The following is a 14,092-nucleotide window of genomic DNA, read 5'->3' as shown; positions in this document are numbered from 1 at the left end:
TGGTCTCATCACATTCATATTAATGGACAACTTTGCCTCTTGCATTATATTCCATACATTACACTGTGTAATTAGAAGCTAATTGGAAGCAGTAGGCAGCATGCCAATATTTGTAGTGTTCAGAAATCATTGAGAGCTTCAGTATTTGAGGAAAAACCTGATTATTTGTCAGAGACACTTCCAACTGTGTCTACAAAGAAAACATGCTTTTGGAGTCTCCTTCCTCTACACTTCTAGGTTCTGGGAAGCTGAACTACTTGCAGGTGCAATAGTAGGGAATTACATTTGTAATTAAAAGAAATCCTTAAGGGTCACAGATCTAACCACAAAGGTGATTATTAGGCCTGCCACCTGCCCTAGGCTAATCTCAACCTTAAGAAACTGCAAATGTGTAGTTATCCTAGCCTTGAGGAAAAGCTTAAGGATGGTACTTGGAAAAGACAGCAGGAAATAAAGCACATGCCTGCACACGTCTCCAAGCCAAAACTGCACGTGCCTGGTCGCAGGTACAGAGAGGATGCCCAGTTCACAGGTTGTATGAAAGACTTAAAGTTTGACTGGGAAAGCTGAATGTGGTGTTTTTCAAAAGTAAAATCAGTGGAGTAACTCTCACATCCCTTCAGAGGGGTAAGCATTCACAAGAGCAGCTGATGGAGAATGTTTGCCCCACGCCCACCCCCCCCCTCTCCGGGAAGCCGCTTCCAGCTAACTATGGCCTCGGTTATGTTTATTACTTTGAGGGCTTTTGAATTGCAAGGATTCTCCATGTAAAGGAAAACCTCATCCTAAAATAGAAATCTGTTCTCTCTAGGCATGTCCTGTTTTATATTCTTGGCTACAGTTGTGAGATGGAGACAGTGTCTAGAGAACAAAGTCTGGAGCCCTTCTGTGGGGTAGAACATTTGGAAATTCGGTCACCTGTCTGCAAATGTCTGCCTGTGCAGTGGCACTTCGTCCAGGAGCAGGTGAAGCTTGTTTAGACATTGGTTACAGACTCTGTATCTTTTTAACTCCTTAAGCACAGTTTTTCTGATCTCACTCTCTTGTTTGCTGGTGTATTTGTATATATTGCTGCCCAAAGGCTTTGTGGTTGCGTATTCCTGCTTTGATTGATAAGTAACTTTTAATCACCTATGTTGGTCCCCCACTTCTTGTTCCCTGAGTTATTGTTTCCACTTCTCATTGGAGTCATTGAAGCTCTGCATAGAGGAGAATAAATTATGATGATCTCTAGCTGCAAATTTTCTCCTGAATAATTCCCCATGCTACAATGCATGAAAATTTTTGAATCTGTAGAGATTTTTGTAAAAACTGTCTGAATGCTTGTGACTGGCAATTCTTACCATATCAGAAATTGGCCTACCAAATTAAATCTTTTTGTCTGTGAATAAGGATGTTATCTTCATCCAGGTTCCAAATAGCTTCATGGTACTGGAGTAAAAACTAGAGAAAAATACATATTCTAGCCTGTAAGCCAACCACCCTTTATCAAAATCCCAAAGCAGGAGAAAGAAAAGAAAGGAAAAGGAGATATTCACTTAGAACTCTTCCAGAAGTATTCAGGATTTGTCCCTTTTTCTTTTTTAACCATTGGATTATATTTATTGGCTTAATAAACTTTAAGACTTTAAATATTCGAGACAATGAAAGTCTAGACTTTTTGTCATAAGGTCAGTATTTCAAACAGACTGATTTTTCTCCTTGCTTTTCTCCCTGCTTTTGGCCAACCAAGAAAAGCTGCCAAAGTTTATTGGCCAGATTGGCTCATTTAACCAGAACTGAATATCTCACCCACACACTAAACCACTGGGGTTTCCTCTAATGCAGTACATGTCAGCTATAACAAGTCCCTATTAATAATTAATTGAGTTCCTGTTGGGACTGCCTGAATAATTTTCTTTGTTTCTTGTCGAGCACCAGCACTCTGCAATAGCCTAATTTAGTCTAACTGACTGTGTCATGGGCAAGTACATCCATCCTGGATGCCTTGACTACCCTTTCACCATTTTCTTTATGACATAGTTTGAAGCCTTTAAAAAGGGCCCATAAGTGCAGATTTGTCATATTGTCTTGAAATCATGAAGGCTTAACCATTGAGGTGGCATGATAGGCACGTATGTTCTGGCTAATACAAGGTGGCTTAATATCTGATGACCTTGCTCTGGTAGCACACCTTCTTTCAGAGTGCTCCAGCCCTTGTGTTTTCTCTAGGGCTCAGGTCTTAGGGTGATGGATTGTACTGCAGAGCAAATAAGGGGGATTAGGCTGTGTGATGTTTCTTCTACCCTTGCTCCTTGAATGCTCTGGCCAGGTTAAGTGGTATTTCCATGCTGTGTTATATACCCAGGGCTCTGTGCTCATCTCAGCAGTGCTCAGTGGCTCATGGTATGGGCAGTTACACTCGTGCCTTTGTCACAGACCCCATCTGGTGCTCTTTCTGGGGGGGTTGGGGGTTTTTTGGCGAAAGACAGCAAGAGCAGATGCCTGTGTTACAGCCCCAAGTTTGGAAGCTGAAGCCCTTTATGGTTTCCCATATAGATTGAGATGAACCTGACACTGTGTGTTTAGACCAAGCAGACCCCTGCTTCTTGGCTGACTTCTGACACTCCAGATTGCTCCAGGACACTGTTTATGGCTGCTGTCTGAGCTGGGGACCAGGCATGATTGGGCTGACAGCACTACTGGCAAGAACCAACAAATTCCAAGTATTAGACTTAGCTGGAGGGGTTTTATCAACATAAACATGGCAAATCCCAACAGAGTCCAGCACTTGCCCCTGTCAGCCCTGTTAAAAATAATAGTGTGTTAGGCTGGTCGAGTAAGTGGGCTACTCACAGTCAATCAGTGTGGAAATTTTGATATGACTCATTTCTTACACTTGCTCTTAGTTACAGCTAAGTGCTAAGTCCCAGCTGTGTAAAAGAGACCTAAATCAGTTTCAAAAGGAGAAGAGGAAGAAAGTGTTTCATTCTCATATCAGCCCTTTGTTTCCGGCCACTATTTTCTTTTATTCAGAGGTACGCCAGAAATAATATTCTGTAAAAAAAAATTACAAGAAATTACAGAGGGTCATCGTTATTATTTAGTTTATTCATTATATGCCACTAATGTGGAGCAAGATTTATTTTTTTGTTTGGGTTCCAAAGGATAAAGGTCATTTGTTTTGCCTGAAGGCTTTAGTCATCAGTGAAGTTATTTTCCTGTTTCCAGCCCTGTTCTTTCCAGGACATGTGTCCTGCTATTTCAACTATCCTTTGAGTTGAATAGACTTAGCTAACCTGGAGTTCATGTCCCAACCTGCACCCAAAGTTGCATGAGATTGTGTTTTAAAAAACAAAACCTTGAGGATTTGATCAGCTTTAGTCTCCTTGAAGAGATAAGGAATATGTAGAATTTCTGAATCTACATACTTTATTCCTCGACCTGAATAGGTTTTTCCATTTCATGCTACTGGGATATAAAATTTGTACTGTCTCAGTATTTCCTGATTCATGAGGAATCTCAGTTACTGCAAAGCCCACAAATAGCTGCACACCAAAAACTATCTGAAATTCTGTGAAGCAAGATTCTGCTTGGTCTAAAAGTGCTGGACCAGTCAGGACAGCAGGCTGGAGCTGACAGGGCTCACACAGACCTGCTTTGCAGAGAAAAACTGCTAATTTTTCTGAGGTACCTTTGAGGTGCCTTAAGATAATCTCCCTTCAGGTGAGAGTATCTGTCAAACTTACCTCCTTTTGCCTGGAATGGACCATAAACCTCACCTTTATAGAATCATAGAATCACAGAATGGTTTGGGTCGGAAGGGACCTTAAAAATCATCTAGTTCCACACACACACACCCCCCCCCCATGGGCAGGGATGACATTCACTAGATCTGATGGCTCAGAGCCCTATCCAACCTGGCCTTGAACACTTCCAGGGATGGGGCATCCACAACTTCTCTGGGCAACCTGTTCCAGTGCCTCATTACCATTTCAGTAAAGAATTTCTTCCTAAAATCTAATCTAAAGCTACCACTCTCTCTTCTGGTGTTCTGAGGAAAAAGCATGTTTTTATGTTGCTTGCCTGGACATGTGATAGTTGGTGATCATGAGGGTGGATAGGACACAACTCTTTCAGCTGTGTCGAGGTACCTGGTTAAATTGTAGGGCGGTTGAGGCCCTAAAATATATATATATAATTATATATATATAATTAATGAGGACTGTGTTATATATAGGGTTGAGCCCTCTTCTTTCCAATAGACTCTCTGACAGACCTTGAACATTTCCCTGTCCGGATCTCTGGAGGAAAGGAGGGCAGTGTCTTGTTGCTGCTGCCATCTATGAGGCTGAATATTCCTCCATGACAGGACAAAAGTTGGCTTTCACTTCTGGTGGGAATGACTACTGGAGGACCAGCATAGGCTGCTTCCTTTCCTGAGTAAGAATCACCCACTTCAGGCATTAATTATTCAAAGTTGATATTCCTGCATCATTTAGGAAGAATCTGGTGGCCCAAATGGCTCCAAGAATAGCTTCCCTTTGTTATTTTTTAATGTGAACATTTTAGTTTGCTTCATCATCCAGGGATGTTCTTGCTAGAACTATACACATCACCCTGCTGAAAGCACAGGAAGCATTAAACCTCTTAGCCCACTGCTTTTACCTGAATGCTCAGGGTTTGACAGACAGCAAACAGTTTTAAGGTCATAGTATATCTATCTACGTGTATCTCCAGAGATACAGGTACAGGATTGTGAGACTTTGATACTGCTTTTGTAAACAAGTGGCCTGCAAGCTGCCTGATCCACTGCATCAGTTGCATGCTTGTGGAATGCAAACCTTCCTGCCAGGGAGGAGAGGCTGCAACTGCTGCAGGCTCTCACCACATTACAGAGATCAGGCAACAGCAGTGTTATTTGTATCTGTGAGTGCTTCCTTGGGGTCATTGCAACAGTACTATCAATCAAATAAGCAAACCTCTGCAGTGGCATCACTTGTCTGTCCTGTTTAATTTTTTGAAACGTGGCTGGGGGAGAGGCTGCCAATGTAGGAAATAAAAATGGAACCCTTTGTTGTTTCACCCTCACTACCCCAGAACGACTACGTGGGTAAAGTAACCCTTTTTTAGCCTGTTTGGTTTTCACAGTGCATTGCAGTCTGAGAATAACTGGCTGCACATTTTCCTCTGGATAGTTGTTCTAGTTATGTGTGATTATTAAATGTTTTTATCATGTTGATGGCCCAGCCAGAGCCCAGTCTGAGGTACACAAACAAATACATAGTGGAAGATGATGGTTGCTCCCTATGCAGTCTCAGAACAATGTAGGAAACAGCAGGTGGCCATGATGAGCTGAGCACTAGGTGAGAGAGCTGTGTTTGGTGTAAAAAGCATTAGTCATAGCAGAGCAGCTCCCAAGCCATTTGTAAGAAAGGATGTGAGAAGTTTTAATTTTACTTTAAGTGAAAGTCTGTTAACCTTTCACACAACCAAATCAGGTGGTAGACTTGCAGGCAGATACATATTGACTGAAATAGCATGAAGACATTTCATCCTGCCCTTGAATGCCAAAAATTTGGGCCTAAACCTAAAGTAAGAGATAAAGTATTTGGGAATATTATAATAAAGCCATAAGTAGCTTCCAAATGCTTCAGCTTCCAGTCCTGTGTCCTACCTGGCTCTCCCACCCCAGGGAAAAGAGTTTCCTCTGTGATGTTGTTTCCCATTAGGCTGGTACTGGTACTGCCAGGTGGCTCAGCAGGGCAGAAGACCATAGGAGAGCACGGGAGATAAAAGGTATGGCTCCACAGGTTATTGAAGATCCTGTCATGAAGGTGTTTGTCTCTCTCACCCTCTCTCCCACCTCCACCTGCTCCACTCCAGCCATACATCCCACTGCTTTGCCTCTGACTCTTTTGGTGCTCACTCAACCCACGTAGGAACTGATTTAAATTACTGACTAGAACTAGTTTTATGCTGAGACAAATTCAATTGACTGCTGGTACCTGGCAGGTCTCAGGAAGGGACTGGGCTGTGTAGCTGGGAGCAGGAACAGGAGGAAGGAGAAATGCAGAGAAGAGGGATGGTCGTCTGTCTCAGCTGTGACCTAACACCACTGCCAGTGAAACTGCAAGCACAGTCTGAGCAGGAAGGCTGATCCAGGACAGAGCCTTGGATCCTGGATGGTTTGGTGATGATGGAATGCAAGACATTCAAATCCTACACTCCACAAAGATAACAAATGCTATATGCTACCACCAATCAATCTCAAGTGTAGGACCACCTATTTCTCTGTAAATGAAATGAAAGTGGAAGGTACTCTCCTCAACATGTTTTTAGGATTTGATAATGATCTATCAAGTGTTGTTTGGTTATAGGTCCACATATCTGTAGAACAGAAGTTGTATTTACATTTAGAAGAGAGGTAAACATTTCCCTGTGTAATATTTGATGTATTAGAAGGTACAAAATACTCATTTCTTTGGCTTCCCCAGGCAAATAATTGGGTTGACTGATTTTGTCTGCCCACAACTACAGGCCAGGAGAGTTGTGTTTAGATAATGCATGTTGATTTATTTAATGTTTTATGAATACAGAAGTGTTGGAAAATATTTATTGATTTAGGAAAGTGCCCACCCTGCTCCCAGTTTACATGTGAAACTGAAAAGTTTTGCATAAGATCTCTTGTTTTGTGTGAAGACATGAAATGTGGAGCTTTGCTAAAATTATAAGCAAACAAAAGCCACACATCTAAATATTTTCAAGTATCATGACTGAGGCTGTATTTTGATGGCATGAAATTTGCTCACCAATGTGCTTTCCCTTTGAGTGACGTGAGACATCAGCCTTTATCTAAGCAGCAGTCTCGGTGGCGTCAGTGGGAATTTTGCCTGATTTAGAGGATCTCTGCAGAAGCCCTTCAACCCGTTTGTGAATGCTACGTCTTACCAGGGCTGTGTTAAGGTTCTGATAAACTGACTGCTGTCTTTCACAGCCACGACCTTCTGAAATGTCTTTCTCTAAGTCTTCAGTATCTGTCTGCAGACAGAAATGAACAGGCAGCGGGGAAGAGAAAAAAACAAACAACAAAAAGTGAGAAAGAAAAACTTTAACATGGCGGAGCTTTGGTGGGTTTTTCTACTTTTTTTTTTTTTTTTCCTAAATGTGATACAGTTGGATATATAGTTCTGGTTGGGATATATATATTTCTGGTTTGTTCTCCCTTCAGGACCTAATGGCTCAAAACCAGAGTAGGGAGAAACCTGGAGAGGTTTGCAAGGCCACATCGTTTTCTTTTTATAACATACTAAAATCTTACTGGCAAAAGAATGAATTTAACCTTACAGGAACTCAGCAGTGCTTTTGGCACTGTCTTGCCCGAGGTCTTTCTGTTACCAAATAAATCAGTGCACACAACAGCAAAAAAGCAAAGTGAAACTTAATCCCTACCTGCGTGTTCAAGCAGCCGGGGGCTCTGCTGATTCGTTTCAGCCCCGCAGTCACGTCCGCCAGGGCTAAGAGCAGATAACGCATGTTTATTTGATAGCTGAGCCACACTGTGCTCTCATTAGCTGAGAATGATTCATGAGGTCTGAGAAGACTTTTCCAACTCTTTATAGTAGCTAAACCCATGCCTGAAATACATGTGAACCCTGCACTCAAAAACGATCTTCCCTGTTCCACGCTCTGTGCCTCTTCTTGCTAGAGTTGCATTCATTATTTTCACTGTCTTTGCCAGCACTACAAGTGGGGACTGTCACAGCTGGGAGAAGCCACAGGAAAGCATTCAGGGGCTATGGATGGCATAGTGATTCACACTGGAAGACACTGGTGTGCCCAGCACAGGACTGGACAGCAAAACAGGAGGATACTGGGTGGATAGGAACATGCTCCTGGGGAATCACTCTAACCCTCGAGTTCTCAGCCCACGGTTCCTTTCTAGATCTTGCTCTAGAAAGTTCCAAGGAAGGAGGGCAGCAATGGAGCAGGGAGCCCAACTCTCCTCCTTCAGAGGTGCCCACCATCCTGCTGCCCCAAGAGCCTTTCTCCATGCACAGCAGGAAACCTTCAGCAGGCAGGGTAGGCAACAGTTCCTTGTCAAAAGCACATTTTGTTTTCTAGAAACCAGTGTGTACTTTTGCTGTGGTCTCTTAAGATACATGTTCCTAGTTTTTTCTTCAACAAGAATAAACTGCAAAATAGCAAAAGGAAAAAAAAGTTAAAAGGACATGTTTTACCAATCAATAGAATAATTTCATATTTTTAATTTCAAATAGGTGGGAGAATATCAAGGCTCCTTATGAAATTTCTAATAATTAACTATCCTACATTTCTAGACTTAAAAATTGTATATGGACTCTTATTTTTTGAAGCATTGTGGAATTACAAGTTACTAAAACTATAAAGTGGTTTGCAGTGTTTAATAAGTATATGTAATTACTCCAGGAAAATGGAATTACTGTTATAAAAAGACCTTGAAAAGCTATTAGTATAACCATAGGTCTCAGTTTGCATTCTACAATAAGCCACAGACAGCAATCAGACAGCAGTTCATCTATAATGCTTGCATGTCAATAAGGAGAAAACATAAAAAGGCTTATAATAATATTTTTCCTTTGGTATGGAAGCTTTCAGAAGTCAGTAATAACTTGAATCTGCTGTTACCTGCACTTTAAAACCATCTTTATTGAGAAAAATCTGTTGAAGACTTGCTCTTTTCTGGAGGTGGGTGGAATATAAAGGTGTGGGCAAACTTTGTAATATTTGTCTTTTGCTAAAACTTATCACATGTTTGGTTCCCTCCCTTGATACAGTGGTAGACAGAGGGCATTCATCTCACAGAGGCAGCAAATGAAGGAAGTTCAAATGAGGCTGAACATTGCCCAAGACTACACAAGAACGTGACAATTAACTGGGATGGGGGAAATCAGCGTAGATGTAAATGCTGTTGGACAGAAAGTTGGGAAGACGTTAATAATGTTTCTGTGTTTGAATAACAGATTGCTTTTTAAAAATGGGAACTTTAGTGACAGATTAGGAAAAGCAAACATTGAGTCAGGGAAGAAATTATCAAGTTGCAGCAGTAAAATTGGGGAAATGAGAGAGAAAAAATTTCATAACAATGTTCAGTTGTGTCAGTCCTTGCAGGAAAAAAAATGGTATTTTGGAGGTTGTTGTATGGTTGGAGAGCTGTTTTCCACTGAATGTATATGCCTTTTCTACCCACTGATTTCTCAGAATCCAAAATGCTGGATAGTTAAACAAGCTCCTAGGGCAGACAAAATAAATAACATTCCTGAACTAGATACTGGTTGTTTCAGGAAATCATGGAGAATATGAATATGCAAGAAGTGTACTTGTCACTGTTCTCTATAAAAGGGTTTCCTGGTTTTGTATTTCGGGGTTTAAGCAGACCATCAGCCACAGCTCAGATGGTCTCGTTAGGGGCAGACCATCAGCCACAGCTCGTTAGTCCTCACCTGCTGACGAGCACCACGCGCTGTTTTGCTGCTCTCTCTCCACAGGGCTGCGCATCCCCTTATTTACCAGGATGGTTGTGGTGCAGGTCCTGACTGGAGCAGCGCGGTCTGGAGGTGCCTAAAGTTTCCCACGTGGAGCCTCACTGCTCCCAGAGGTCAGCAGCGACCCCAGCCCGCCTCGGACCCCGCCGGCCGCAAACAGCAGATGTTGAGGAGCCACAGCCGAGCTCGGGCTCCTGCCCGGGCTGAGCTGGGGGCTCTCAAGCGTGTGATCGTGTTGACCTCTAGTGGCTGTAGCAGAGACCTTGGGGTGGGTGCAGCCAGAGCTGGGGGAGCTCCTCCAGCCAGCGTGTCCCGACAGCAAATCTGCCGCTGGCAGCACAGCTGTGCTCCCGATACATTGCTCATTGCTTTCTGTAGGATAACACCTGGACGTAAGCAAGCATTTTGCATTTAATCTATTGATGGTTTATGGGGACTTTTTCCCAAAAACTACTTGTTTTCCACATGAAATGTTGCAGCTGTCTGCTCCAGGGCAACATACTATAAGGCTGTAATTCTGTCTTCATGTTCTCCTTGCCCTCCATGAACTTGTTTTTGTGGTAGCCCATGATACTCTTTGGCCATTTCACATCCATGAGAAACAGTCTCCTACTCCCAGGAGCATCTTGACTAAGGCTGCTCAGGAAGGAGAACAGGATGTACCTAAGCTAAGTTCTCACCAACCATTGCATTAGAAACAGAAATGTGATGATTTGGGATGTATATTTTAGGTGTGCACTTCTCTTTTTTAGTCAAGGCACTAAAATTTTTATTAAGATAGGACAAATTTCCAACCGTCTCAAATGCTTCTGTGAAACAACTCTTTATGGAGCATTTTCCCTCTTCATGGGAAACATGTAGCACTTACTGGTGTTGCTGGCAGTACAGGCAGAACGAAAGGATCCTTTGTGATCCTGTGTGGAAGTGACAGCTATTCTACACAGTGTGGCCCCAAGGCAGCCCTCATCATGGCATTGCTAGGCTGAAGCTGAAGGTTGCCCTGTTCTCGTGTCGTACAAGCAAACATTCAGCCTCACCAGAGTCTGTGAAGACTGTCAGAGGGTGGCAACATTTATCCCTAACCTTATCTCATAATTTAGCTGTAATTGAATCCAGTCCTGAGAGCCTCAGTTTGGAAAATGAGAAATGGGCTGTCTTGCACATCTCTAACCAAAAGTGAGCATAAATAATTGATAATAGAGCAAATTTGCTGAAATATATAAAGGATGTCATCTGTCTCCTCGCCAGTTGTTATGCTGAATAACCAAGAGGTTTTAGTGGAGACAGATGACAATATTTAACATCAGTCACTTTGTGCACATTGTTCTTATCATTGTTTGTAATTTGAAAATTGTGCTGGGGGCTAAAAGGGATGAGCAGTAGGAAAATGAGTGCTGGGGAAACCAATACAGCTCTCTGAAATGGAAGAAGATAGAATAATGTGTCTGGCACATGTCAGAATAGCCTTAGGGCTGCTTGTCCTCCAGCTGGGAGCCTGCCACTGCTTGTGCAGGGTCTAGCAGGGACTCCAAGGCTGCTCAGCATGCCTCAGCCGTGTCTGAGTTCCTCTTAAAGAAATTGCTCTTTTGAAGAGGAGGTAGCTCTTCACTGACCTCCCGATGCTTAAGGCTGCAAAATATCTGAACTAATGATGATGTGCTTGTATTTTTTTTTCAGCTATACCATTTGGCTTGAATTTGGCTGAAGAGGGTTTACCTCTTCTCACACTTAAGAAGAAAAGAGTGAGGTGTGGAGGATGATGGCTACAGTTTGGATAGAGGTATGAGTGTGACACCAGTTATGTCAATGAAGAGATTAGGTGATTTCCTCTCTTCTTGTCAGCCTTTTCCTGTAATCAGAAGCTATTTTGTAACTTGCTCTCCATGTGTAGTATAGGTGCTCATGATCTTTAGATGATAGGAATCAGACATTGTCCACAAGCATTATTTGGTTATATTGGATCTCATTTGCAAATTAATAACTTACATTTAGCTTTTCTGATCTTAATCTTACTTAACACATTTTTGAGCAAAGAGCTGCTAGTTTGCAGTGTTTGATTATGGTGGTTAGCATCACAGCAGCACCTTCTGCTTTCATCTTATGATTTAATAAATCAGCTCTGTCCCTTTTGCACTAGGGGATTGGATTTCAGCCTTTGGCTTTAACAGCTGCTGTAACATGTTGTATGATACATTTAACCTTTCCTTCCCCTGCCATTAGACCTCTGAATTGGAAGAGTCAAGTAGGTTTGGTAATTGATAAGCAGATTGCTAAAAGTGCTTGGTTTATAAAAGTGAATTTAGAAACAGATACAAGATGGTGATTGCAAATTCATCCAGCTAAAAAGCTCATCTAAAGGATGGCAGTAGTTTTGTTTAAGTTTGCAACTTGTGTTGTTCCATCATTAATGGCATGATGTTCTTGTTGCCTTCTACTGTTTTGCTCTAATGTCAGAGTTTGTGTTTACATTTAAGAAAAAAAAAGAAGTGTGAGTTTTATTGCTAAATCTCTTTCTGTGGTCTGACTTTGGCAGGCTGCCTTCCTAGTATGCAGTCTGTGTTGAAACCAGAAACCTTGAACCTTGAATGTAATGCAGTTGTTGACTTCTGCTTCCAGTGCTCTTATTGCTTCTTTAACAGGTGTGCAGTCAAATGAAAACAATAACGTAAACAGCTGCTGTTTTCAAGAGAGAACTAAAAGATAGTTGTAGAGAAACCTCTATTTTGTGTTTATTATTAACAAAGTCACAGTTCTGGAAAGCTTTGTGAAACTTGTGCTGAATTTAATCTTGCTTCTGAAGCTGTCTCCCTAGAATATGCAATTGCGTAAATCCAGGAAACCGAAAAAGAGGAGAGGGGAATGGAACAAAGTCAAAGCAATTTGCGTTTATTGTTGGAGTTATATTGCTTGAGATGCTCTGATCAGAGAAACAGGGCACAGAAATGTCAAGACACTTGTAAATCAGAGGTGTACAAGCACTGCAGAGGTGTACAAGTACTGCTACCACCTCTTATCTCTCCACTGCCATGTTTCATGCCTAGCACAGATTTAGCTAGGAGGAAGCAAAGCACAGATTTAGCTAGGAGGAAGCTGTATTCATCCTTTTGCAAACAGAAATATGATTATGAAGCCCTTATTATGTATTTGAAACTTGCACGATGAATAATTTTTATGCTGCAAATAATTATTTCCTAAATTAGATCCAACTCACTTTTGGTCTTTCTAGCTGTGGGATATTTTATGGGTAAACTGAAATTTTCCAAAGCTGGGGAAATAATCACTGTGCAGGATGAGCTCCACTCCTTTCTACTGTAACCATTTAGGTAGCTTTAAAGTGGTTTAAAGTATTTTGCAAAAGTTTGCATTCTCTTTACTTTTCATTTTGCTGTAACAATCTTGGCATCTTAATCAGTGGCTATTAGTATGTTTCATGCATAACAGTCCTTTCTGCATTATTATATTCAAGTAGAACTGAACTTCCCTAGCCTGTAAAAATTGTTCATATTTATTCAGAGAAGCAAAAACCACGCTCTTGAACATCACTGAACACATCTCTATTGACCTCAGCTTGACCATCTTCCTTTAAAAAAAAAAATTATTCTGTAGCCATTTTCTATCCTGGGCTGCTAAATAATGGTCTAATAAGGGAAAAAGTTGTGCCAGTTGATTACTCAATTTGTCAAACAAACAAACAAAAACTCTGCTGATTCCTTGCCTGGCCTGTTATGTTACATTGCAGTGAAACAGTTGTTTCTGCACTTTATTCTCTTAATTTCATGAGCAAAGTCTGGAAGAAGTCATATCTCTGAGAGTGGTGCAATACACATCCAAAACAATATTCCTACATGTTTAATGGAAACAACCAGAGGCTTAAATGTCTGCTTGACTGAGTTGGAAACACTGAGGTTCACTTCTTGTCCTTGGAGGGGAAACATTTGGGGAGGAATCCAAAACCAGATGAATTAAATAGCAAATCTCCCATGGAGAGGCTGTTGGTGTTCAAAGATGGAATTCCACTGACAATAACAAAATAATGGGATTCTTTTAATTTTTTCTCTTTTTGAACGAAGAAGTTTCACATTTAACTGGTTCTTTTGCCAGGTAAAGTTCAATTGCAGTGAGACATTTTGTTAATGCAGATGTTGTTGTATGTTTTTTGTATATCCATGTCCTTGAAATGTGGTTGTTATAGCAACAGGCTTAACTATTAAACAGGTTTTAGTCTTATATCTGCTTCACATCAATAAGGTAATTAGGTTTTTGCAGCATCTTTAAATATCATACTAGGTAGTAAAGGAGATGAGTATCACTTATCTCTCTCAGTAAATTAGCTATAGGGTATTATTTTTTCCCCAAAGGCATCATCTCTAAAATGTGTGCGTTATTAGTCTGCCTAATTTCTTTCTGCCTGAGAGAGAATGTGGGAAAAAATATTTAATCTACATATGCAGTGTTAAAATGTGCAAAAATGGTTACATTTCGAAGAGCTTACAACTTTGATAATTCCAAAAACCAGATTCCAACTGTAGTCTTTTAGCATTTGAAAGTCTTAGCCAAACTTTGCATCTGCACTTCATAATTCCCTGCTC

The 14,092-nt window shown here is 41.3% G+C and overlaps 1 long non-coding RNA gene across 8 annotated transcripts in view; it reads left to right on the top strand.

The window, feature by feature from the left end:
* The window catches only part of LOC127468378 (uncharacterized), a 102,257-nt gene that overhangs the window by 30,923 nt on the left and 57,242 nt on the right, over positions 1-14,092 (top strand). For 6 of the 8 annotated variants that reach the window (XR_007903546.1, XR_007903542.1, XR_007903543.1 and 3 more), the window contains one exon: positions 11,181-11,283. The exons of the other annotated variants lie outside the window; for them this stretch is intronic. This is a non-coding gene — a long non-coding RNA (uncharacterized LOC127468378). The remainder of the gene's footprint in view (positions 1-11,180; positions 11,284-14,092) is intronic. 8 annotated transcript variants of the gene reach the window in all.

This window comes from Manacus candei, unplaced genomic scaffold (assembly GCF_025592945.1).
Source record: "Manacus candei isolate 608988 ecotype Guabito, Panama unplaced genomic scaffold, ASM2559294v1 h1tg000015l, whole genome shotgun sequence".
Classification (NCBI taxonomy): Eukaryota; Metazoa; Chordata; class Aves; order Passeriformes; family Pipridae; genus Manacus; species Manacus candei.
This window is presented reverse-complemented; position numbering and strand designations above follow the sequence as displayed.